We start from the raw sequence: 27,100 nt of genomic DNA, 5'->3' as shown, positions 1-27,100 counted from the left end.
GATTTTAGTTACATGCAAACTGCAAAAGCATAGATTCTTAAATATTTGAATAGTTTCTTGATTCTGTGAAATATTGTAAAATCTTTTCGATGCTAAAAAAATACCTGTATTAATTTATAATTGAAGATTTTATTTACATACATACTGCAATAGCATAGGTCCTTACACATTTGAATAGTTTTTTGATTCAGTGAAATGTTATAAAATCCGTTTGATGCTATAAAAAACACCTGTATTAACTTATAATGGAAGATTTTAGTTACATTCAAACTACAAAAGAATAGATTCTGAAACATTTGAATAGTTTCTTGATTCTGTGCAATGTTGTAAAATCCTTTTGATGCTAAACAAAATATCGGTATCAATCGATAATGGAAGAATTTAGTTACATGAAACTGCAAAAACATAGATTCTGAAACATTTTAATACTTTCTTAATTCTGTGAAATGTAAAATCCTTCTGATGCTAAAACAAATATCTGTATTACTAACTGATAATGGAAGATTTTAATTAATTGCAAACTGCAAAAGTATAGATTCTGATACATTTGAATAGTTTCTTGATTCTGTGAAATGTTAAAAAATCCTTTTGATGGTTAAAAAGAATACTTGTATTAATATTTGATATTGGAACATTTTAGTTACATGCAAACTGCAAAAACATACATTCTGAAACATTTGAATATTTTCTTGATTCATGTAAAATGTTGTAAAATTCTTTTCATTCTAAAAAAAATATTTTTATTAATAATTGATAATAGAAGATTTTAGTTACATGCATACTGCAAAAGCATAGATTCTGAAACATTTGAATAGTTTCTTGATTCTGTGAAATGTTGTAAAAACGTTTCGATGCTAAAAAAAGTATTTTTAATAATTGATAATGGAAGATTTAGTTACATGCAAACTGCAAAAGCATAGATTCTGAAACATTTGAACAGTTTTTTAATTCTGTGAAATGTTGTAAAATCTTTTCGATGCTAAACAAAATACCTGTATTAATTTATAATGGAAGATTTAGTTACACGCAAACTGCAAAAGCATAGATTCTGGAAAATTTGAATAGTTGCTTGATTCTGTGAAATATTGTAAATTCCTTTTGCAAAACAAAATATCGGTATCAATCGATAATGGAAGATTTTAGTTACATGAAACTGCAAAAGCAAAGATTCTGAAACATTTGACTAGTTTCTTGATTCTGTGAAATGTTGTAAAATACTTCTGATGCTAAAAATATATCTGTATTACTAACTGATAATGGAAGGGTTTAATTACTTGCAAAGTGCAAAATTATAGATTCTGAAACATTTACGAAAAATTAAGCAAGAAAAACGCGTTATAATTTTTGTAAAGCAGTGAATACAATAAAATAAACACGTAATTAAACAAACTTACTCGGAATATTTCGGCCCAACGTCCGGGAGCCTTTCTCAACGGAAAAAAGAGAAAATGAAACAAAAAATTTTCTTTTTAAAAAAAATTAAATTAAATCAAAATAAAAAATACTAAACACATAAACAGAAAAAAAAAAAAAAAAAAAAAGAAAAAATATAAATAGACGGGAAGCAAAGCTCACATATTAAATAAACACTTCCATGTACTGGCGTATAAAAGAAATCGAATGCCTATACAGATTCAAACTTGCCTCCTCACAATATATAAATGGAAATGTAAAAAAAAATGAAGATTATATTTATACTTAAACCAAAACAATAAAGGTCAGCTTCATTTTTAAAAGGAAATCTATTAAAAATTTTCTTCATTTTTTGATAGATTTCCATTTATATATTTTGTGGAGGCAAGTTTGAATCATTATAGACATTCGATTTTGTTTATACGCCAGTACATGGAGGTGTTTATTTAATATGTGAGTTTTGTTTCCTATTTATTTATATTTTTTCTTTTTTTTCTTCTTTCTCTTTATGTGTTTAGTATTTTTATTTTGAGTTAAGTTAAGTTTTTTAAAAAGAACATTTTTTGTTTCATTTTCTCTTTTTTCCGTTGAGAAAGGTTTCCGGACGTGGGGCCGAAATATTCGGAGTAAGCTTGTTTAATTAAGTGTTTATTTTATTGTATTCACTGCTTCAATCAAGAAATCAAGAAACTAATCAAATGTTTCAGAATCTATACTTTTGGAGTTTGCATGTAATTGAAATCTTCCATTATCAATTAATAATACATATATATTTTTAGCATCAGAAGATTTTACAACATTTTACATGAATCAAGAAACTATTCAAATGTTTCAGAATATATGTTTTTGCAGTTTTGCATGTAATTTAGTTCTTCCATTATTAATTATTAATACATATACTTTTTTAGCATCAAAAGGATTTTAAGACATTTTACATGAATCAAGAAACTATACAAATGTTTAAGAATATATGTTTTTGCAGTTTGCATGTAACTAAAATCTTCCAATATCAATTATTAATACAGATATTCTTTTTTAGCATCAAAAGGATTTTGCAACATCTCAAACAATCAAGAAACTAATCAAATGTTTCAGAATCTATACTTTTGGAGTTTGCATGTAATTAAAATCTTCCATTATCAATTAATAATACATATACATTTTTAGCATCAAAAGGATTTTACAACATTTTACATGAATCAAGAAACTATTCAAATGTTTCAGAATATATGCTTTTGTAGTTTGCATGTAACTAAAATCTTCCATTATCAATTAATACAGATATTTTTTTTAGCATCAAAAGGATTTTACAACATTTCAAAGAATCAAGAAACTATTCAAATGTTTCAGAATCCATGCTTTTGCAGTAGGAAAAGAGGTTAGCAGCTGGTTTTGTATTAAATCAGGAATTAAGCAGGGCTGTGTTCTATCCCCCTTTATATGGATTATTTTGATGGACTTTGTTTTAAGGAGCACAGGAAAGGAAATGAGAGACCACAGAATCAAATGGGGAGGAAAAAATCTCCTGGACTTAGATTATGCTGATGATTTAAGCATCCTAGATGAAAGTGTTAGCAAAATGAATGAAGTTTTACAGGTTTTGCGAGTTCAGGGTGCTAGTATTGGTTTGAAAATTAATGTTAGGAAGACTAAGTCACTAAGGCTAGGACTAAGTGAAGATGAAAAGGTGACGTTGGGTAATGAAAAGATTGATCAGGTGGGCAGCTTCACTTACCTTGGTAGTATTCTTAGTAAAGATGGTGGGAGCAGTGAAGATGTTAAAAATAGAATAGCCAAGGCTAAGGGTGTTTTCCCACAGTTAAAAAAAGTCTGGGAGAATAGGAAGATAAGTCAGTGGTTAAATATGGCTCTGAAGCATGGACGCTCCGAAAAGCGGATGAAGATTTGCTAGATGTTTTCCAGAGAAATTGCTTAAGGATTGTTCTGGGTACCCGGCTGACTGACCGTATTTCAAACAATAGGCTATACGAAAAATGTGGTTCAATACCGCTCTCTAGGGCTATAATGAAAGAAAGGTTGAGGTGGTTGGGGCACGTTGTGCGGATGAAGGATGACAGATTGCCGAAGATTGTTCTTTTCGGCCAACCATCTAGGGATAAACAGAAAGCAGGTCGTCCCCGTCTGGGGTGGGAGGACGTCATAAAGGAAGATTTAAAGAAAATGGGAGTTTCGTGGGCGGGTGTAAAAAGGGAGGCTTTGAATAGATTGGGGTGGAGGAGGATCGTGCGTAGCTGTGTTGGCCTCAGGCGGCTTGGTGCTGTGGTGAGTTGTTAGTAGTTATAGTAGTAGTAATTCAATTATCAGTTAGTAATACACATGTTTTTTAGCATCAAAACGATTTCACAATATTTCATAGAATCAATAAACTATTCAAATGTTGCAGAATCTATTCTTTTGAAATTTCATATAACTAATATCTTCCATTATCAATTAATTCCGATATTTTGTTTAGCATCAAAAGCATTTTAACACATTTCACAGAATCAAGAAACTGTTATAATGTTTCAGAATCTATGCATTTGCAGTTTGCATGTAACAAAAATCTTTCATAATGAATTAATACAGGTATTTTTTAGCATCAAAAGGATTTTACAACATTCAACAGAATCAAGAAAACACTCAAATATTTCAGAGTCTATGCTTTTGCAGCTTGCATGTAACTAAAATGTTCCAGTATCAATTAACGGGTAATTTTTAGCATTAAAAAGATTTTACAACATTTCATAAAATCAAAAAAACTATTCAAATTTTTCAGAATATATGCTTTTGCAGTATTCATGTAATTAAAATCTTTCATTAACAATTAATACAAGTATTTTTTTTAGCCTCGATAGGATTTTACAACATTTAACCGAAACAAGAAACGATTCAAATATTTCAGAATCTTTTTTTTGCAGTTTGCATGTAGCTAAAATCTTCCATTATCAATAAATACAGGAATTTCTTAGTATCAAAAGAGTCTTACAACATTTCACAGAATAAAGAAATTATTTAAATGTTGCAGAATCTATGCTTTTGCAGTTTGCATGTAACTAAAATCTTCCAAAGATAATTTCTTAAGCCACATTGGCCTGACATAACATAAAAAAATAATAAATAAAATAAAAAAAAAAAAAAAAAAAAAAAAAAAAAAAAAAAAGGGCAACAAAAAAAAAAAATAAAAAAATGGGGTTTTTAAAGAAAAAATGAAAAATACTGGAAAAACACAACAAAGCGAATATTTCGAGATGACAAACGCCTCTCTTCTTCAGCTCAAAACGAAATAATGTATCCAAGGAAAGTGCCAAAGAAGAGAAAAAAACCCAAACAAATGCGGAAAATCAATGTGAAACGAACCAAAAAAAAACAAAGAAAAAAAAAACCAAAAACTTAAAAGATGAATAAAATTCAATAAAAGCCAAAAATTATAAGAAGCTAAGAATTGTAAGAAGTAAAACCCCATTTTTTCTCGTTTTTCTTTCTTTATGTTAAAATCTTCCATTATCAATTATTAATACCATATTTTTTTTTTTGCATCAAAAGGATTTTACAACTTTTCACATAATCAAGAAACTATTCAAATGTTTCAGAAAATATGCTTTTGCAAAATATTTCATTATCAAATATTAATACAGATATTTTTTTTTTAGCATCAAAAGGATTTTAAAACATTTCACAGAATCATAAAACTATTCAAATGTCAGTGGCAACGTTGCATCCTTCCTGTGAACACATGCTTTTGGATTCTTTTGAGATTTTTGGTGATTTTAATGGTTAAGAAGACTGTAAACTGAAGGAAAGTAAGTTGATTAGTGGTATTAAAGTTGGAAGTGACAATATGAGCAGCCAATATCCCCAGCAGGGGGGTCCACTAATTCCTGGAGCTTATCCAAATCCACCCTATAAGATCATACAACCTAATACCAATGCTGGTGGACAATATAGTAGCACTGTGCAGTATATTACAGCTCCAATGCCATCCAGCCAGTTTCAGGCTGCCCATTTTCCTCAGGAGAGACAGTTCCAGCCTCAGCAGCAAGTTTTGCATATCCCAGTTAGTGACTCTAATGGACGACTCAGTGCGCTTAGTATGAGTGGATATAATTTACCTGTTAAAAACAGGTTCCAGGTGCTTGATAATAATAATGAATTTCCACCATTATCAGAGGATTCTGATGAGGATATGTCAAGTGTAAATCCAATGTTGGCAGAAGGATTAATTGATGGCAGAGTGAATGAAAAGATTAGATTCCCAAGTCTGGGTTTGAATCCATCCTTGGGAAGAAAACGTGTGAGGTCCCCAGTAGAGAATTTGCAAAATATAGTAAAAAGGCAAGAATTAGAAGGAGAAGTTTCTGGTCAAAGTGAGATTCCGTTGAATGAATTGCTTCAAGTAAGAGTGGAATTTGAAGTGACAGATAAAAATTAGAAACTAGCAGATGATTTTTCAATATCGAAATGTTTAAAGGAGAATGTTTTTCCCATCAAGTTTGATTTTGAATCAAATAGAGAAAGGAATGTGTTAATAGTTCATGTCAACGACAATGAAGAAGCTGAAAAAGTAATGAAAATACAATCAATTGGAGGTGTATCAGTGAGGGGAAAAAAGAAGGACTGCAATAAAAGAGGAATCATCAAGGGAGTGCCCATGTATCTAAGCAAGGAACAACTTAAAGAATGCATAGAGTCATCTGTTGAGATTATAGAAGTAATTCGTCAAAAGAGATACAACAGGGAGTCAAAGAAACTTGAGGATAGTTATGCGGTCATGGTTGTGTTTAAAGGCAAATTTATTCCACCCACTGTATGGTGCTGTGGTAGGAAAAAAGAAGTTTTTGTGTACAATAGTATAATTATCCAGTGTTTTAAATGCCAGCGTTATGGTCATGTACAGAAAAATTGTAGAGCAAATGAGCCAGTCTGTTTGAGGTGCTGTGGAAAGCACGAATCTGTGAGTTGTCCCCTCAAAAACAGTGATTCTGCAGAAAAAGTTAAATTCTACAAATGTGCCAATTGTAAAGGCTGCCATTCTTCAACATCAAGGGAGTGTCCAATTAGGCAGCAAAATAGAAATATTCTGGAAATGGCAGAAAAATATAACATGGGATATAGGAGAGCAAAAGTTATGTACAGAACATATGCCCAAGCTGTTCACAGTAACCAAATTCACAGTGCCAAGTCAACACAGCGTAGTGGTCTTCCAAACCAAGGAACCGAACAAGACATATATAGAAGAGTATCAGACACAGTTACAAAAATTCTTGTTGGATTATTATTATCTTCAGGTTTGCTAGATATGGCCAGCCTTCCCCTGCTGGAGAAAGTGGAAAAACTTTGTTCATTTATCAATGAATTAAATATGGGACCAATTGATTGTGAAGCAATAAGAAGCAAGTGTATAGACAAATGACTTTAAAGTTACTTTCTTGGAATGCATGTTCAGTGATGAAGGAGAAGAAGGACATGGTATGCTGTTATGCAATTAAAGAGAAATTGGATGTCATATGCATTCAAGATACATAGCTTAAACCTTACATTAAAATAGGATATCATAGATTTAATATAATAAGGAAAGACAGAATAACAAAGGATGGAGGAGGTGTTATGATTGCAATCCGTACAGATTTGCATTATGAACAGTGGGACATTGATTATGGTGATGAGCCTTCAGAAGAAGTGGAGGTAATTGGATGTAAACTATATCTTGACTCCAAAACTGTGATCAACATTGTGAATATTTACAATCCAAGCGGTAACAACAAGGAAGTTGGTTTCTTGGCAGCTGGAATTTTTGATGAGGTACCTAAAGCAGAAGAACTTATTATAGTTGGTGACCTTAATGGACACAGTAAAATGTGGTGCAGATGTGATTTAATTAATGACTCCGGAAAAAGCATAGAACAATTTTTATTTGAAGAAAATGTATACTTGGCCACTCCTAGGGGTTTTCGTACAAGAAAGAATGTGCAATTTAGTACTTATTCAACTATAGACTTGGTGTTTACAAGGACTCAATTATGCAAAAAAGTAGATGTTGAGGTGGTAGAAGATCCTACATTGCATAGCGATCAGTTACTTGTGTTAGTACACGTGGATAAGCCATGTCCACAGCAAACAACTAGCATTCCCAGATTTAAAATTAGAAAGGCAAATTGGAAGGAATTTAATTATCAACTTGAAAATATGGATATTAAACAAATTGTGCAGCTAACACAGTCCTTGGATGACAAAGTGAAAGCTATTCAAGATGGAATCATAATAGCAGCCAAAAACTCTATATCCATGTCTGATGGATGTGAAACCATAAGGAATTATTCTAAGTGGTGGAATGAGGAGTGCAGTCAGTTCAAAAAGGAGTTAAAGTGCCAGCAAAACATTTACAAGCGAATATCTACAGTCGATAATTATGTTGCAGTTAAAAAGGCTTACGCCAATTTTAAAAAATGTGTGATTGAGGCAAAACGTAGAAGTTGGAGGGAATTTTTTGAAAGTCTGGACTTTATGAAGCCAGTGTCGAATGTTTACCAGTTTATAAAGAATATGAAAGTAAAAGGTGATAAGACAGGAAAAAACCCCCCCTTACTTTTGAAAACAAGATATTGATTAGTGATTTAGAAAAAGCCAATGGAGGTGCAAAGCATTTATTAAAGACAGTCGGAAGAGAAGATCCCTTTCATGATGAGGTAGCACGATCAACAGCAAAAGTAAGAAGACTTAGTAAAGTTGGTAACGATGAACCCTATAACCAGCCATTTACCATGAAAGAGTTGGAAAATATTGTGACGAGTCTTCCAGATACTTCCCCAGGCACTGATATGATTCATTCACGATTCATGAAAGCAATGCCTAATAAATGGATGGATGCATTATTGGAAGTAATGAACCTTGCTTGGGACAGTGGAGTGTTCCCTACTATTTGGTAAAAAGGCCAGGCCGTGATGATACCTAAGCCTGGTAAGGATATGTCAAAAATAGAAAACTATCGATTTATCACACTGTTACCAGTACTAGGTAAAGTTTTTGAAAGAACGATAAAAAAGAGGATAAATTGGGAGATAGAAAAGAGGGGTTTTCTAAATGATATTCAGTGTGGTTTTAGGAGAATGAAAAGCACAGTTGAAAACCTGCTCTGTTTTAAACAAGATGCCCTTTATGCATTGCAGAACGGATGGATTATGGTTATTGTCCATTTGGATGTAAATAGTGCTTTTGATTCAATGGTGCATCGTCAGATATTGAGTGGGGTTATGGAAGCCAGAATCAGAGGAAGGACATTCGCTGTTACTGAGAACTATTTGACAGGAAGAGAAGACACTGTTAGAGTTGGCTTTGTAGAGTCTAGTATTATATTAAGTAGAAGACGCGGGGTTCCACAGGGATCAGCACTTGGTCCTGATTATTATAATATTGCAGAATATGATATACCGATTGAGAATGGAGAGTCGAAAGGGATGATATTTGCTGACGATAATTCTTTTTGGGCAGTAGCAAGAACACTAGAAGAGACAATGGAGGTTGTAAAATCCACATTACAACAAATTGAACATTGGGCCAAGGGAATCGATTTGAAAATTTCCCCTCACAAATCTAAGATGATGGTGATTACTAGAAAGAAAATAACGAACTTACCCATTCTTTATCTCAATGGTAATCCTATTGAGTACTTGAAACAGACTAAGGTCCTTGGGTGTGTAATTACTGATAAACTGAGTTGGTACCCACATGTTGAAATGGCTCGTGCTGCATGTATGAAGAGATTGAATATTATGAAGTTGCTCACTTCATACTCATGGGGGATGAAGGCAGATATGTTATTGGAGTTCTATGTGAAGTATATTCGACCTAAAATTGAATATGCTTCAGTGATATATGGGTCTGGACCACATTCAACATTAAAAAGACTGGATGTAATACAAAACTCTGCAGCACGAATTGCTTTTGGAGCAAGAAAAACAACACCAGTGATATTCTTACTATCTGAAAGTGGTCTACCGGAACTTGAGACTAGAAGGAAAATAAGTGTATTGAAGTATCTGCAAAGATTATGGATAGCTGATAAAACTAACCCTTTGAAGTCAAGAGTTATAAAACAAGGAAGAATCATCACTGCGAGCCCCAAAAATAAGAGGTTCCAGGCAAATAAATTTGAACAATGGGACAGTATTACAAAACCTCAGGGAATTGAACTGAAGTCTACTGAAATGTTAAGAGTACCTCAGTGGTGTTACCACCTCCTTGGAAAGAGAAATCTGTAGTATGTGGTTTGGATTTTAAGCAGATTAATAACTTAGATTGGAATACCTGTTTCTGGATATGGAAGTTAGAAAAGTATCAAGGATACTTAGACATTTATACAGATGGATCAAAAAATGAAGGGATGGTTGGTGCTGCATTTGTTGTCCCTAAAATGAATGTTTCAAAACAGTTTAAACTTCACAGTAAAGCATCAGTTTTCCAAGCAGAGGCAGTAGCTCTTGCAGAAGCACTTGAGTTTTCATTATCAGAAGTGTACGAGGAATATTTTGGTATATTGATATGTTCTGACTCTAAGGCTGTGATTTCTGCCATTAAGTCATTCCAGGCAGATCGGTACAAATCAGGAGAAATAGCTGAATGTTATTCAAAGTTGTTAATGTTGATGGAATCGAGGAGAGTAGCATTGCAGTGGGTTCCATCACATGTGGGAATAATAGGAAATGAATTGGCAGATAGCAAAGCCAAACATGCAGCCACTGAAGGAATGATTCGTAATTGCTCCACCCCCATAGTGATCAGTCAATTGGAATGTGTGTGTAAAGCTGTATTACGTGAAAGCTTTGAGAATGTGAGAGATCAGACTGGCAATTTATTTGTTACAAGCAAGCTGCATTGGAAGTTCGAAAAGTCAATTTGTAAAAATCTTCGCAGACACGAAGGACGCCTACTGTTCAGATTGAGGTCAGGACACTGTGGCATGAATAACTACAGAGCTAGATTTTACGGTGAAGGCAGCAATTGCATGACTTGTTCGGAAGAAGAGTCTGTGGAACATTTAATATTGGATTGCGAGGAGTATCAGGAGCAAAGAGACAAGATATATGCTTTCTTCAGAGGGAGGCCTGACCCCATAAGTTTGCACTCCATTCTTGGAGGGCTGAATGACTTAGAAGACAACCTGAAAATAGTCAGAATTGTAATACAATTCTTTAAGGAAATTGGAAAAGACTTGACGCTATAAAAACATTTAAGTTATGTGAAGTGATAAATATAAAACAGTGATTTGGTTCCCAAGGTGTTCAACACAAAGGAGAACTCAAAACCCCTGATGATGATGATGAACTATTCAAATGTTCCAGAATCTATACTTTTGCAGTTTGCAAGTAACAAAACCCTTCCATAATCAGTTAGTAATAAAGATATTTTTTCAGCATCAAAAGGATTTTACAACTTATCACAAAATCAAGAAACTATTCAAATATTTTTGAATTTATGCTTTTGCAGTTTGCATATAACTAAAATCTTCCATTATCAATTAATACAGGTATTTTTTAGCATCAAAAGGATTTTCAAAAATTTGACAGAATCAAGAAACTATTCAAATGTTTCAGAATCCATGCTTTTGCAGTTTGCATGTAACTAAAATCTTCCATTATTAATTAATACATGTATTTTTTTGATCAAAAGGATTTTACAACATTTCACCTAATCAAGAAACTATTCAACTGTTTCAGAATTTATGATTTTGCAGTTTCCGTGTAACTAATAACTTCCATTAGCAGTTAATAAAACCTCAAAAGGATTTTACAACATTTAACAGAAACAAGAAACTATTAAAATATTTAAGAATCTATTCTTGCAATGTGCATGCAACTAAAACCTTCCATTATTAATAAATACAGGTCTTTCTTAGTATCAAAAGAGTTATACAATATTTCACAGAATCAATAAAATATTTAAATGTTGCAGAATCTATATTTTTGCAGTTTGCATGTAATTAAAATCTTCCATTATCAATTATTAATACATATACTTTTTTAGCATCAAAAGGATTTTACGACATTTTACATGAATCAAGAAACTATTCAAATGTTTAAGAATATATGTTTTTGCAGTTTGCATGTAACTAAAATCTGCCAATATCAATTATTAATACAGATATTCTTTTTTAGCATCAAAAGGATTTTGCAACATCTCAAACAATCAAGAAACTAATAAAATGTTTCAGAATCTATACTTTTGGAGTTTGCATGTAATTAAAATCTTCCATTATCAATTAATAATACATATACATTTTTAGCATCAAAAGGATTTTACAACATTTTACATGAATCAAGAAACTATTCAAATGTTTCAGAATACATGTTTTTGCAGTTTGCATGTAATTAAGTTCTTCCATAATCAATTATTAATACATATACTTTTTTGGCATCAAAAGGATTTTACGAAATTTTACATGAATCAAGAAACTATACAAATGTTTAAGAATATATGTTTTTGCAGTTTGCATGTAACTAAAATCTTCCAATATCAATTATTAATACAGATATTCTTTTTTAGCATCAAAAGGATTTTGCAACATCTCAAACAATCAAGAAACTAATCAAATGTTTCAGAATCTATACTTTTGGAGTTTGCATGTAATTAAAATCTTCCATTATCAATTAATAATGCATATACATTTTTAGCATCAAAAGAATTTTACAACATTTTACATGAATCAAAAAACTATTCAAATGTTTCAGAATATATGTTTTTGCAGTTTGCATGTAACTAAAATCTTCTAATATCAATTATTAATACAGATATTCTTTTTTAGCATCAAAAGGATTTTGCAACATTTCAAAGAATCAAGAAACTATTCAAATGTTTCAGAATCCATACTTTTGCAGTAGGAAATGAGGTTAGCAGCTGGTTTTGTATTAAATCAGGAGTTAAGCAGGCCTGTGTTCTATCCACCTTTGTATGGATTATTTTGATGGACTTTGTCTTAAGGAGCACAGGAAAGGCAATGGGAGACCACGGAATCAAATGGAGAGGAAAAAGTCTCCTGGACTTTTTCTGGATTATGGATTATACTGGATTATGCTGATGATTTAAGTATCCTAGATGAAAGTGTGAGCAAAATGAATGAAGTTTTAGAGGTTTTGCGAGTTCAGGGTGCTAGAATTGGTTTGAAAATTAATAATAGGAAGACTAAGTCACTAAGGCTAGGAATAAGTGAAGATGAAAAGGTGACATTGGGTAATGAAAAGATTGATCAGGTGGGCAGCTTCACTTACCTTGGTAGTATTGTAGTATTCTTAGTAAAGATGGTGGGAGCAGTGAAGATGTTAAAAATAGAATAGCCAAGGCTCAGGGTGTTTTTTCACAGTTAAAAAAAGTCTGGAAGAATAGGAAGATAAGTCAGTGGTTAAATATGGCTCTGACGCATGGACGCTCCGAAAAGCGGATGAAGATTTGCTAGATGTTTTCCAGAGAAATTGCTTAAGGATTGTTCTGGGTACCCGGCTGACTGACCGTATTTCAAACAATAGGCTATACGAAAAATGTGGTTCAATATCGCTCTCTAGGGCTATAAGGAAAGAAAGGTTGAGGTGGTTAGGGCACGTTGTGCGGATGAAGGATGAAAGATTGCCGAAGATTGTTCTTTTCGGCCAACAATCTAGGGATAAACGGAAAGCAGGTCGTCCCCGTCTGGGGTGGGAGGACGTCATAAAGAAAGATTTAAAGGGAATGGGAGTTTCGTGGGCGGGTGTAAAAAGGGAGGCTTTGAATAGATTGGGGTGGAGGAGGATCGTGCGTAGCTGTGTTGGCCTCAGGCGGCTTGGTGCTGCGGTGATTTGTTAGTAGTAGTAGTAGTAGTAGTAGTTCAATTATCAGTTAATAATACACATGTTTTTTAGCATCAAAACGATTTCACAATATTTCACAGAATCAATAAACTATTCTAATGTTGCAGAATCTATTCTTTTGAAATTTCATATAACTAATATCTTCCAATATAAATTAATTCCGATATTTTGTTTAGCATCAAAAGCGTTTCAGAATCTATGCATTTGCAGTTTGCATGTAACAAAAATCTTTCATAATGAATTAATACAGGTATTTTTAGCATCAAAAGGATTTTACAACATTTAACAGAATCAAGAAAACACTCAAATGTTTCAGAGTCTATGCTTTTGCAGCTTGCATGTAAGTAAAATGTTCCATTATCAATTAACACGGGTATTTTCTAGCATTAAAAAGATTTTACAACATTTCATAAAATCAAGAAACTATTCAAATTTATCAGAATATATGCTTTTGCAGTATTCATGTAATAAAAATCTTCCATTAGCTATTAATGCAAGTATTTTTTTAGTTTTTTGTTGTTGCGAGGACAACAAAAACCAAACGCGGAAAATTCAATTCATACAGGTATTTTTTACCATCAACAGGATTTTACAACATTTCACAGAATCAAGAAACTACTCAAGTGTTTCACAGTCTATGCTTTTGCAGTTTTCATGTAACTAAAAACTTCCATTATCAACAAATACAGGTATTTCTTAGTATCAAAAGAGTCTTACAACATTTCACAGAATCAAGAAATTATTTAAATGTTGCAGAATCTATGCTTATGCAGTTTGCATGTAACTAAAATGTTCCAAAGATAATTTCTTAAACCACATTGGCCTGAAATAGCATCAAGAAATAAAAACGAGCAAAAATGGGTTTTTTAAAGGCCAAATGAAAATACTGGAAAAACACAACAAAGCGAATATTTCGAGAGGACAAAAGCCTCTCATCTTCAGTACGAAACGAAATAATGAATCCAAGGAAAGTGCCGAAGAAAAACATTTTACAATTAATAATACAACATTTTACATGAATAAAGAAACAATTCAAATTTTTCAGAGTATATGTTTTTGCTGTTTCCATGTAACTAAAATCTTCCAATATCAATTATTAAAACAGATATTCTTTTTTAACATCAAAGGGATTTTGCAGTCCTTTTGATGCTAAAAATATATCTATATTACTAACTGATAATTGGAGGTTTTAATTACTTGCAAACTGCAAAATTATAGATTCTGAAACATTTACGAAAAATTAAGCAAGAAAAAGGGTTATAATTTTTATAAAGCACTGAATACAATAAAGTAAACACTTAATTAAACAAACTTACTCAGAATATTTCGGCCCAACGCCCGGGAGCCTTTCTCAACGGAAAAAAGAGAAAATGAAACAAAAACTGTTTTTTTTTATCAAAATAAAACATACTAAACACATAAAGAGAAAGAAAAAAAAATAACAAAAGAAAAAATATAAATAAACAGGAAACAAAGCTCACATATTAAATAAACACTTCCATGTACTGGCGTATAAATGAAATCAAATGCCTATACAGATTCAAACTTGCCTCTTCACAATACATAAATGGAAATCTATCAAAAAATGAATATTATATTTATACTTAAACCAAAACAATAAAGGTCAGCTTCATTTTTAAAAGGAAATCTATAAAAAAAATTTCTTCATTTTTGATAGATTTCTATTTATATATTTTGTGGAGGCAATTTTGAATCATTATAGACATTCGATTTTGTTTATACGCCAGTACATGGAAGTTTTTATTTAATATGTTAGTTTTGTTTCCTATTTATTTATATTTTTTCTTTTTTTTCTCCTTTCTCTTTATGTGTTTAGTATGTTTTATTTTGATTTAAGTTAAGTTTTTTAAAAATAACATTTTTTGTTTCATTTTCTCTTTTTTTCCGTTGAGAAAGGCTCCCGGACGTGGGGCCGAAATATTCGGAGTATGTTTGTTTAATTAAGTGTTTATTTTATTGTATTCACTGCTTTATAAAAATTAAAACCCGAATTTCTTGCTTAATTTTTCGTAAATGGAAAAGCAGTGTGGTCTAAGAAATTATTCTGAAAAATTTTAATTGTTTTTTGATTCTGTGAAATGTTGCAAAATCCTTTTCATGGTAAAAAAAAATATCTGTATTAACAATTGATATTGGAGGATTTTAGTTATATGCAGACTGCAAAAGCATAGATTCTAAAACATTTCAATAGTTTCTTGATTTTGTGAAATGTTGTAAAATCCGTTAAAAATACCTGTATTAACTTGTAATGGAAGATTTTAGTTACATTCAAACTACAAAATAATAGATTCTGAAACATTTGAATTGTTTCTTGATTCTGTGAAATGTTGTAAAATCCTTTTGATGCTAAACAAAATATCGGTATCAATCGATAATGAAAGAATTTAGTTACATGAAACTGCAAAAACTTAGATTCTGAAACATTTGAATACTTTCTTAATTCTGTGAAATGTTGTAAAATCCTTCTGATGCTACAACAAATATCTGTATTACTAACTGATAATGGAAGGTTTTAATTACTTGACAAACTGCAAAAGTATAGATTCTGAAACATTTGAATAGTTTCTTGATTCTGCGAAATTTTGCGAAATCCTTTTGATGGTAATACAGAATATCTGTATTAATAATTGAAACAATTAATAATTCTGAAACATTTGAATATTTTCTTGATTCATGTAAAATGTTGTAAAATTCTTTTCATTCTAAAAAAAATATTTTTATTAATAATTGATAATGGAAGATTTTAGTTACATGCAAACTGCAAAAGCACAGATTCTTAAATATTTGAATAGTTTCTTGATTCTGTGAAATGTTGTAAAATCCTTTCGATGCTAAAAAAAAAATACTTGTATTAATTTAAAATCGAAGATTTTAGTTACATGGAAACTACAAAAGCATAGATTCTGAAACATTTAAATAGTTTCTTGATTCTGTCAAATGTTGTAAAATCCTTCCGATGCTAAAATAAATACCTGTATTAATTTATAATGGAAGATTTAGTTACACGCAAACTGCAAAAGCATAGATTCTGGAAAATTTGAATAATTTCATGATTCTGTGAAATGTTGTAAATTCCTTTTGATGCTAAACAAAATATCGGTATCAATCGATGATGGAAGATTTTAGTTACATGAAACTGCAAAAGCATAGATTCTGAAACATTTGACTAGTTTCTGGATTCTGTGAAATGTTATAAAATCCTTCTGATGCTAAAAATATATCTGTATTACTAACTGATAATCCTTCCTTATGTCCCATCCGTCCTTGAAGGTCGTTTTGGGGCCTCTTCTTTAACCAGTTCATTGATGTGCCTCCTGTCGGTGCTTCTGCTGTCGGCCAGGCGGCAGAGTTGTGGCAGGTTGTAAGGTGAGAAGTTTTCTTTCTTTCTCTTCGGAGGGCGACCTCTGGGTCGAGAACCGTGTACTCGTCCATCGAAGACTATCTTCGGGAGACGAGTGCTAGCCATGCGTTGGGTACGTCCAAGCCATTTGAGTAACGCATTATCGTCGGTTACCCCAGAAACTATTCAAGAAACTATTCAAATGTTTCAGAATCTATTCTTTTGTAGTTTGAATGTAACTAAAATCTTCCATTATAAGTTAATAAAGGTATTTTTTTTTTTTAGCATCGAACGGATTTTACAACATTTCACAAAATCAAGAAAAAATTGAAATGTTTTAGAATCTATGCTTTTGCAGTTTGCATATAACTAAAATCCTCCAATATCAATTGTTAATACAGATATTCTTTTTTACCATCAAAAGGATTTTGCAACATTTCACAGAATCTAAAAACAGTTCAAATGTTTCAGAATAATTTCTGAGACCACACTGCTTTTCCATTTACGAAAAATTAAGCAAGAAAACCGGGTTTTAATTTTTATAAATCAGTGAATACAATAAAATAAACACTTAAGTAAACAAGCTTACTCCGAATATTTCGGCCCCACGTCCGGAAACCTTTCTCAACGGAAAAAAGAGAAAATGAAACAAAAAATGTTCTTTTTAAAAAACTTAACTTAAATCAAAATAAAACATACTAAACACATAAAGAGAAAGAAAAAGAAAAAAAAGAAAAAATATAAATAAATAGGAAACAAAACTAACATATTAAATAAACACCTCCATGTACTGGCGTATAAACAAAATCGAATGTCTATAATGATTCAAACTTGCCTCCACAAAATATATAAATGGAAATCTATCAAAAAATGAAGAAATTTTTTAATAGATTTCCTTTTAAAAATGAAGCTGACCTTTATTGTTTTGGTTTAAGTATAAATATAATCTTTATTTTTTTATAGATTTCCATTTATATATTGTGAGGAGGCAAGTTTGAATCTGTATAGGCATTCGATTTCATTTATACGCCAGTACATGGAAGTGTTTATTTAATGTGTGAGCTTTGCTTCCTGTCTATTTATATTTTTTCTTTTGTTGTTTTTTTTTCTTTCTCTTTATGTGTTTAGTATGTTCTATTTTGATGTAAGTTAAGTTTTCTTAAAAGAACATTTTTTTTTTTATTTTCTCTTTTTTCCATTGAGAAAGGCTCTCGGACGTGGGGCTGAAGTATTCGGAGTATGTTTGTTTAATTAAGTGTTTATTTTATTGTATTCACTGCTTTACAAAAATTATAACGCGTTTTTCTTGCTTAATTTTTTGTAAATGTTTCAGAATCTATAATTTTGCAGTTTGCAAGTAATTAAACCCTTCCATTATCAGTTGGTAATACAGATATATTTTTAGCATCAGAAGGATTTTACAACATTTCACAGAATCAAGAAACTATTCAAATGTTTCAGAATCTATGCTTTTGCAGTTTCATGTAACTAAAATCTTCCATTATCGATTGATACCGATATTTTGTTTTTCCAAAAGGAATTTACAATATTTCACAGAATCAAGAAACTATTCAAATTTTCCAGAATCTATGCTTTTGCAGTTTGCGTGTAACTAAATCTTCCATTATAAATTAATACAGGTATTTTGTTTAGCATCGAAAGGATTTTACAACATTTCGCAGAATCAAGAAACTATTCAAATGTTTCAGAATCTATGTTTTTGCAGTTTACATGTAACTAAAATCTTCCATTATAAATTAATACAGGTATTTTTTAGCATCGAAAGGATTTTACAACATTTGACAGAATCGAGAAACTATTCAAATGTTTCAGAATCTATGCTTTTGCAGTTTTATGTAACTAAAATCTTCCATTATCAATTATTAATAAAAATATATATATATATTTTTTTTAGAATGAAAAGAATTTTACAACATTTTACATGAATCAAGAAAATATTCAAATGTTTCAGAATGTATGTTTTTGCAGTTTGCATGTAACTAAAATATTCCAATATGAAATATTAATGCAGGTATTCTTTTAAACCATCAAAAGGATTTTTTAACATTTCACAGAATCAAGAAACTATTCAAATGTATCAGAATCTATACTTTTGCAGTTTGCAAGTGATTAAAATCTTCCATTATCAGTTAGTAATACAGATGTTTGTTTTAGCATCAGAAGGATTTTATATTTCACAGAATTAAGAAAGTATTAACATGTTTCAGAATCTATGTTTTTGCAGTTTCATGTAACTAAATTCTTCCATTATCGATTGATACCGATATTTTGTTTAGCATCAAAAGGATTTTACAACATTGCACAGAATCAAGAAACTATTCAAATGTTTCAGAATCTATTCTTTTGTAGTTTGAATGTAACTAAAATCTTCCATTATAAGTTAATACAGGTATTTTTTTTAGCATCGAACGGATTTTACAACATTTCACAGAATCAAGAAACTATTCAAATGTTTCAGAATCTTTGCTTTTGTAGTCTGCATGTAACTAAAATCTTCCATTGTAAATTAATAGAGGTATTTTTTAGCATCGAAAAGATTTTACAATATTTCACAGAATCAAGAAACTATTCAAATATTTAAGAATCTATGCTTTTGCAGTTTGCATGTAACTAAAATCTTCCATTATCAACTATTAATACACATATTTTTTTTAGAGTCAAAGAATTTTACAACATTTTACATGAATCAAGAAACTATTCAAATGTCTCAGAATATATGTTTTTGCGATTTGCATGTTACTAAAATCTTCCAATATCAATTATTAATACAGATATTCATTTTTACCATCAAAAGGATTTTGCAACATTTCACAGAATCAAGAAACTATTCAAATGTTTCAGAATCTATACTTTTGCAGTTTGCAAGTAACTAAAACCTTCCATTATCAGTTAGTAATACAGATATTTTTTTAGCATCAGAAGGAGTTTACAACATTTCACAGAATTAAGAAACTCATCAAATGTTTCAGAACCTATGCTTTTGCAATTTTATGTAACTAAAATCTTTCATAATCGATTGATGCCGATGTTTTGTTTAGCAGAATCAAGAAACTATTCAAATGTTTCAGAATCTATACTTTTGCAGTTTGCAAGTAACTAAAACCTTCCATTATCAGTTAGTAATACAGATATTTTTTTAGCATCAGAAGGAGTTTACAACATTTCACAGAATTAAGAAACTCATCAAATCTTTCAGAACCTATGCTTTTGCAATTTTATGTAACTAAAATCTTCCATAATCGATTGATTCCGATATTTTGTTTAGCATAAAAAGGATTTTACAACATTTCACAGAATTAAGAAACTCATCAAATGTTTCAGAACCCATTCTTTTGCCGTTTCATGTAACTAAAATCTTCTATAATCGATTGATGCCGATATTTTGTATAGCATAAAAAGGATTTTACAACATTTCGCAGAATCAAGAAACTATTCAAATGTTTCAAGATTTATGCTATTGTTGTTTCTATGTAACCAAAATCTTCCTTTATAAATTAATAAAGGTATGTTTTAGCATCGAAAGCATAATACGACATTTCACAGATTCCAGAATCTATTCACATGTTTCAAAATCAATGCTTTTGTAATTTTCTTGTAACAAAAATGTTCCACTATTAATTACTACAAGTAATTTTTTGCATAAAAAGGATTTAAAAAATTTCACAGAATGAAGAAAATATTCAAATTGTTTCAGAATCTATGTTTTTGCCGTTTCCATGTAACTAAAATCTTCCATTGTCAATTAATACAGGTATTTTTATGCATAAAAAAGATTCTAGAACATTTCACAGAATCAAGAAGTCATTCAAATGTTTCAAAATCTATGCTTTTGCAGATTGTGTGTAAATAACATCTTCCATTATCAATTAATACAGTTATTTTTTAAGATCAAAAGGATTTTACAACATTTTAGAGAATCAAGAAAATATTCAAATGTTTCAGAATCTATGCTTTTGCAGTGAAATATTGTACTGGCATGTCAATAAATTGAGAGGGAGTAGTCAATCCAGAATTGGTTCAGTTAAATATTGGAATGGGGCCACCATTAGCGATAAGGGTAGAATTAAATAGAGATGGACAAAATATTTTGAGAATTGGCTAAACCGATAAAGAGTAGCGAGAAAAGATATAGAGGAAAATGAAAAAGTTTCTGATACCTTGGATGTGAAGGAAGATTTGTTTTGCGAGGAAGCATTAACGACAGTACTAGAAGGATTAAAAAAATAATAAGGCTCTAGATGCTGATAGGGTTGTAAATGAGTTTCTTAAATATGGTGGCTCTGAGGTTAGAAATAAGTTACTGAAGATCATGAATATGATTTTTTTTTTTGAAAAAGGGGAAGTACGAAATGATTTTAGGAAAAAATTAATTAAGCCACTTTACAAGAAAGGTTATAAAAGTGAGTGTGGTAATTATCGAGGCATTAGTCTGGTCTCTGAAGGTAGCAAATTACTTAGTAATATGATACTTTTTAGACTGAGAAATGCCGTAGACAAAGTTTTAAGAGAAGAACAGTGCGGTTCTAGAAAAGGTAGAGGATGCGTCGACCAAAATTTCACGCTTAGGTTATTAATTGAGAAGTGCCTGAGTTGTCAAACACCTTTGGTCGTTAGTTTTATAGATTATGAGCAAGAGCTCGATTCTGTTGATAGAAAAGCTTTAGCAAAGATTTTATCCTTGTATGGTATACCAGATAAATAAATTAAAGTGATTAGTGCTGTGTACGAGAATAACACTGCTTCGGTTAAGGTAAGAAATGAGGTTAGCAGCTGGTTTTGTATTAAATCAGGAGTTAAGCAGGGTTGTTTTCTATCCCCCTTTGTATGGATTATTTTGATGGACTTTGTATTAAGGAGTACAGGAAAGGCAATGGAAACCGCGGAATCAAATGGGGAGGACAAAGTCTTCTGGACTTAGATTATGCTGATGATTTAAGTATCCTAGAGGAAAGTGTGAGCAAAATGATTGAACTTGTAGAGATTTTGCGAGTTGAAGGTGCTAGAATAGGTTTGAAAATTAATGTTGAGATGACTAAGTCACTAAGGCTAGGAATAAGTGAAGAGGAAAAAGTGACGCTGGGTAATGAAAAGATTGATCAAGTGGGCAGCTTCACTTACCTTGGTAGTACTATTATTAAAGATGGTGGTATCAGTGAAAATGTTAAAAGTAGAATAGCCAAGGCTCAGGGTGTTTTTCACAATTAAAGTTTGGAAGGGTACCCGACTGACTGACCGTATTTCCTAAAATAGGCTGTGTGAAAAATGTGGTTCCATGCCACTCTCTAGAGCTGAGATGGCTAGGGCACGTTTTGCGGATGAAGGATGACAGATTGCCGAAGATTTTTCTTCTCGGCAAACCGTCTAGGGCTAAACGGAAAGCAGGTCTTCCCCGTCTTGGGTGGGAGGACGTCATAAAGAAAGATTTAAAGGAAATGGTAACTTCGTCAGAGGGTGTAAAAAGAGTGGCTTTGAATAGATTTGGATGGAGGAGGAGCCTTCGTAGCTGTGTTGGCCTCAGGTGGCTTGGTGCTGCGGTGAGTTGTTAGTAGTAGTAGTATTAGTAAAAGAAAAAGTTATATTATGAATATTATTTTTCTTATAGTAAAAATAAAATGAAATAAAAAGAAAAAAAAGTTGAAAAAATTTTCTGTCAAAAAAAGATTCTAAGTAAAAAAAATAAAAGTGTTACTATACTCATTATTTTTCTAATGGTAAAAATTACAACTAACTTATCTATATCTTTCTCAGATTGTATTTCAAATATTAAAAATATTAAATGTGATTTTTTTAAGTATATTTCATGTCATTTTAAGACATGTAAAAAACTAGAGAAAATTTCTATGTTAAAACAAATTAAAAAAAAGTAAAAAAAGTTAGAAAAAGCAAATTAAACTTCAAAAAGAGATAAAAATGGGAAAGTGGAAAAAAATTTGGAGGAGGGACTATTGGGGCCCTTGCAGGCTGGAGCATGGATGACTAATGGCTGCCGAATCACTGCCTAAAATTTATATGACCTTTTATAAGAAGAATTTGTAGTAGCTCCAATAATATGCCCACTATGGGTGTTGTCAAATCCTAAGCCTCCTCCCTACCTGATTTCAAAGGATTATGTTGGATTTCTAAGGATTGTTCTGGATTACTGTATAGGAATTCTTTATTCAGTATAAGCGAATTTATTAAATTCAACTTAATTCATATTCCCATACTAAACAATATTTTATATTAGCTGTACTCCTCACTTGGTAGTTGCGTATTATAGCGACCATAGCCAAGAAGTGTAGCTAGGTCAATCGAATCAATCGACCTGTGAAGGATGAATATATGCTAATCCTATCCCCCTCCCCACATCTCGTGGGGAAAGGTCATTAAGTTACAAAATTTGCTAATTGTTTACGTATAGAATTTTTATTGGGAAGTATGCCTACATATTCCGGAGGGGGGATTTTATGATGGTTGATTTTTCACAGGGATAATTTTACATGCGTAAGGTAGTTTCCAGGGGGTAAATTTTCCAGGAGAAATTTTACAGTAGGCTAATTTGCCATAATTCCCCTACGATATTCTTATGTAATGCATTCTCATTGCCGACCAAATTTCATGCGTGGAGATATTAAGGGTAATTTTCCGGAGTAAAATTTCACCAGCATTGAATTTCCTAGAGAATAAATCTTTGGGGAGAGGGCTTTATCTATGGAGGTTTAGCGAGAATTCCTGGTATTACTTAAAAAACGATCACAAATTAAATAAAAAAAGCAAGTTTTTTTCAATTGAAAGTAAAGAGCAACATTAAAAATTAAAACTAACAGAAATTATCCCGTATATGAGGGGGGTTGTTCCTCCTCAAAACCTCGTTCTTTTACGCTAAAGCTTGAATTCTGTCCCAATTCCTTAAGAACGAATCCCGAAATACTGTTTGTTTAGTTAGAACAATAAGAAGCTTTTTTTAGAGGTAATAAAAAAAACTTTAGCGTAAAGAGCGAGTTTCTGAGGAGGAACAACCCCCTCATAAATGTAATAATTTCTGTTCGTTTGAGTGAAATGTTGTAAGACTCTTTTGATACTAAGAAATACCTGTATTTATTGATAATGAAGGACTTTAGTTACATGCAAACTGCAAAAGTATTGATTCTGAAATATTTGAAGTTTCTTGATTCGGTTAAATGTTGTTAAATCCTGTTGAGGCTAAAAAAAAATACGTGTATTATTGTTAATTGTTGATTTTAGTTACGTGAATACTGTAAAAGCACATATTCTGAAAAAATATGAATAGTTTCTAGATTTTATGAAATGTTATAAAATCTTTTTAATGCTAAGAAATACCCGTGTTAATTGATAATGGAACATTTTAGTTACATGCAAGCTGCAAAAGCATAGACTCTGAAAATATGAGTAGTTCCTTGATTCTGTGAAATGTTGTAAAATCCTGTTGATCTTTATTCTGTTGTCTTTATTCTGTAAAATGTTGTAAAATCCTTTTAATGCTAAGAAATAACTGTATTAATTGATAATGGTAGATGTTATTTGAACGCAAACTGCAAAGGCATAGATTCTGAAACATTCGAATACTTTCTTGATTCTTTGGAATGTCGTAAAATCCTTTTTATGCAAAAAAAAACTTGTATTAATTAATAAAGGAAGATTTTTGTTACATGCAAACTACAAAAGCATAGAATTTGAAACATTTGAATAGTTTCTTGATTCTGGTAAATGTTGTAAAATCTTTTTGATGATAAAAATATCTGTATTAATTGATAATGGAAGATTTTAGTTACATGTAAACTGCAAAAATATAGATTCTGAAATATTTGAATAAATTCTTGATTCCGTGAAATATTGTAAAATCCTTTCGATGTTAAAAAAGTACCTGTATTATTTGATAATGGAAGATTTTAGTTACATGCAAACTGCAAATGCATAGATACTGAAACATTTTAATAGTTTCTTGATTCTGTGAAATGTGTTAAACTGCTTTTGATGTTAAACAAAATATCGGTATTAATTGATAATGGCAAATTTTAGTTACATGAAACTCTAAAGGAATAGATTCTGAAACATTTGAATAGTTTCTTGATTCTGTGAAATATTGTGAAATTGTTTTGATGCTAAAAAATATGTGTAGTACTAACTGATAATTGAATTGGAAAATGATAATGGTTTTAATTACTTGTAAACTGCAAAAGTATAGATTCTGAAATATTTGAAATGCTTCTTGATTCTCTGAAATGTTGCAAAATCCTTTTGATGCTAAAAAAGAATATCTGTATTAATAATTGATATTGGAAGATTTTTGATACATGCAAATTGCAAAAGCATAGATTCTGAAACATTTAAATAGTTTCTTGATTCTGTGAAATATTGTAAAATCCTTTTGATGCTAAAAAATAACTGTATTAATTGATATAGAAGATTTTAGTTATATGCAAACTGCAAAAGCATAGACCATGAAACAATTGAGTAGTTTCTTGATTATGGGGAATGTTGTAAAATCCTGTTGATGCAGAAAAATACCTGTATTAATTGTTCATGAAAGATTTTAGTTATGTGTAAACTGCAAAAGCATAGATTCTGAAACATTTGTGTAGTAACTTGTTTCTGTGAAATGTTATAAAATCCCGTTGATGTTAAAAAATAATATCTGTATTAATAATTGATATTGGAAGATTTTAGCTACATGCATACTGCAAAAACATATACTCTGAAACAGTTGAATTGTTTCTTGATTCACGTAAAATGTTGTAAAATCCTTTTGATGCTAAAAAAATATGAGTATTAATAATTGATAATGGAAGATTTGAGTTACAAGCAAACTGCAAAAGCATAGATTCTTAATTAATTGAATAGTTTCTTGTTTCTGTTAAATGTTGTAAAATCCTTTTGAGGCTAAAAAAAATACCTGTATTAACTGTTAATGGAAGTTTTTAGTTAAACGCAAACTGCAAAAGCATAAATTCTGAAACATTTGAATAGTTTCTTGATTCATTGAAATATTGTAAAAATCTATTTGATGCAAAAGAATACCTGTATTAATTGATAATGGAAGATTTTAGTTACATGCAAACTGCAAAAGCATAGATTCTGAAACTTTTGAATAGTTTCTTGGCTCTGTGAAATGTTTTAAAATCCTTTAGATGCGAAAAAATACCTGTATTAATTGATAATGAAAGATTATAGTCACATGCAAACTGCAAAAGCATAGTTTCTGAAACATTTGATTAGTTTCTTGTTTCTGTTAAATGTTGTAAAATCCTTTTGAGGCTAAGAAAAATCTTAATTAACTGTTAATGGAAATTGTTAGTTACACGCAAACTGCAAAAACATAAATTCTGAAACATTTGAATAGTTTCTTGATTCTGTAAAATGTTGTAAAATCCTTTTGATACTAGAAAATAACTGTATTAATTGATAATGGTAGATTTTATTTACACGCAAACTGCAAAAGCATAGATTCTGAAAAATTTGAATAGTTACTTGATTCTGTGAAATGTTGTAAAATCCTGATTATGCAAAAAAATACCTGTATTAAATGATAATGGTAGATTTTAGTTACATGGAAACGGCAGAAGCATACATTTTGAAACATTCGAATAGTTCCTTGATTCTGTGAAATGTTTTAAAATCCTTTGATGCTAAAAATTATCTGTATTAATTGATAAAGAAAGATTTTAGTTACATGCAAACTTATAAAGCATAGATTCTGAAACATTTGAATAGTTTCTTGAATCTATGAAATATTGTAAAATGCTTTTGATGCTAAACAAAATATCGGAATTAATTTATAACGGAAGCTTTTAGTTACATCAAACTTTAAAAGAATAGATTCTGAAACATTTGCATAGTTTCCTTTGGATAAAAAAATAGCTGTATTAGTTGATAATGAAAGATTTTAGTTACATGCAAATTGCAAAAGCATAGATTCTGAAACATTTGAATAGTTTTTAGATTCTGTGAAATATTATAAATCCTTGTGATGATAAAAAATACTTGTATTAATTGATAGTGGAAGATTTTAGTTACATGCAAACAGGAAAAGCATAGATTCTGAAACAATTGAATATTTTCAAATATATATATATGTATGTGAAATGTTTTAAAAACCTTTCGATGCAAAAAAATGCCTGTATTAATTGATAATGGAAGATTTTAGTTACATGAAACGGCAAAAGCACATACTCTGAAACATTTGAATAGTTTTTTGATTTTGTGATAAGTTGTTAAATCCTTTTGATGCTAAAAAATATCTGTATTACTAACTAATCATGGAAGGTGCTAAAGTATAGATTCAGAAACATTTGAATAGTTCTATGATTTTGTGAAATCTTGTAAAATCCTTTTGATGCTAAAAAGGAATATATGTATTAATATTTGATAATGGAAGATTTTGCAAAAGTTTATATTCTGAAACATTTGAATAGTTTGTTGATTCTGTGAAATGTTGTGAAATCCTTTTAATGCTAATAAAATATTGTATTAATAA

General features: G+C 30.7%; 1 protein-coding gene across 6 annotated transcripts in view; it reads right to left on the bottom strand.

Moving 5' to 3' along the window:
• The window catches only part of LOC148949492 (uncharacterized), a 151,991-nt gene that overhangs the window by 30,048 nt on the left and 94,843 nt on the right, over positions 1 to 27,100 (bottom strand). Inside the window, exon 1 of one of the 6 annotated variants that reach the window (XR_016142089.1) lies at positions 9,043 to 9,133. The exons of the other annotated variants lie outside the window; for them this stretch is intronic. The gene's annotated coding sequence lies outside the window, so the exon portion shown is untranslated. Of the gene's footprint in view, positions 1 to 9,042; positions 9,134 to 27,100 lie in introns of those variants that run through there. 6 annotated transcript variants of the gene reach the window in all.

Source organism: Artemia sp. Qi Xiang Cuo, chromosome 8 (genome assembly GCF_049724085.1).
Source record: "Artemia sp. Qi Xiang Cuo chromosome 8, ASM4972408v1, whole genome shotgun sequence".
Taxonomy (NCBI): Eukaryota; Metazoa; Arthropoda; class Branchiopoda; order Anostraca; family Artemiidae; genus Artemia; species Artemia sp. Qi Xiang Cuo.
This window is presented reverse-complemented; position numbering and strand designations above follow the sequence as displayed.